A 1423-nucleotide genomic window follows, 5' to 3' on the forward strand; every position below is an offset into this window, starting at 1 on the left:
GGAACAAATCGTGATTGGTGAGCTATCGACCTTAAGTTCAATAATCACCCATCGCCCATGCTGGTCTGCTTTTGTACGTTTACACTCTCCCCAACCATATTCTTTTAATATGGCAACCCCTCTAGTTGTCGAACCCTGTCGTGTACAGGCCAGAACTTCAAAGCCCAGATCTCTCAACCAAACCCTATTATTCCAGAAAATGTGTGTCTCTTGAATACAAAGAAGCTCTACCCCCATAGTCTTAAGAATCTGTACCATCACGCCTCTTTTCTTTCTATTATTCAACCCACAGACATTCCATGAACAAATAGAGAATCTACACATTGTCATACAAGTAACAAATCATAATAGCTACAGCTTTATTATTGCACCAGTTTTGTTTCAAATTTAGCTTGCTCAGTTTCACATCTCTGTTCCTTCTGCTCCTTGCCCCCAGAACCCACTCCTCACCCCCACCCTGAACACCCTTCCACCCCCTAATCCCCCCCAGAAACCCACCAAAACCACCCAAGTGAGGCAAAGGGACTGAACAGTCCCTATAAGTGATGGCAAGAAAGGAGTGAGTACCCTCCATCCCACATCCACCGCACTAGCAGCAGAAATCATACTTCCAAAAATACAACAAAAGAGACACATCATATCAAACATGCCAACAAAAGAAGGTAGGCTCGAGTGATTTACAGAGAGACAAATACAACAGAAGTTGCCTGTTCATTAGAGAGTATCTAAGAACTCCTTAGCCTTAATCTCGGAAGTGAAGAATACAGTTTTATCTCTAGAGATAACCTTGAGCTTCTTAGGGTTTAATAAGAATGCTTGTGCCCCCTTTCCTTGGAATGAAGAAATGAGTTGGCGCAAGTGCCATCTTGATTAAACCGTAGCCTGACAGTAGTCAGGGCGAACAAAGAATTCACAACCCTTAGCCTTACGCTTGCGGTCTGGTCGGGCCAAATCATATCAATGCTCATGTAGTACAACATTTTTAAGGCAGATGAGAATTTCCCTTTGTTTACCCTCAGATCCTCTTGACCCCCCCCCCTGAATCTGGAAGGGGAATCTGTGAACCCTCTGGAGCTCCCATTCCCATTTCCATTCCTCTAGCTCAGGAACGGCTTCCCTACACAGCTCAATAACAAATTGGCGAATATCTTTCCCATCCAAATCTTCGGGAACCCCCAATATTCTGAGATTATTTCTCCTCGCCCTGTTTTCCATATCGGTCAGTTTCCAGTTCATATCGTCCCGGACTGAGTGTAGGGCTGAAACATTGGCTTTGCAAACAGAAAAATCATCCTCAATTTTACAAATTCTACCTTCAGCCTCAGCCACTCTAGTAGAAAGTTCAGTACATGTTTTTTTGCAATACGACGCACAGAGTTCTGAAGCTTGCGCACAGCCCCATGAATACGAAGACTCTCAGCCT

This window comes from Lissotriton vulgaris, chromosome 11, assembly GCF_964263255.1.
Source record: "Lissotriton vulgaris chromosome 11, aLisVul1.2, whole genome shotgun sequence".
NCBI lineage: Eukaryota > Metazoa > Chordata > Amphibia > Caudata > Salamandridae > Lissotriton > Lissotriton vulgaris.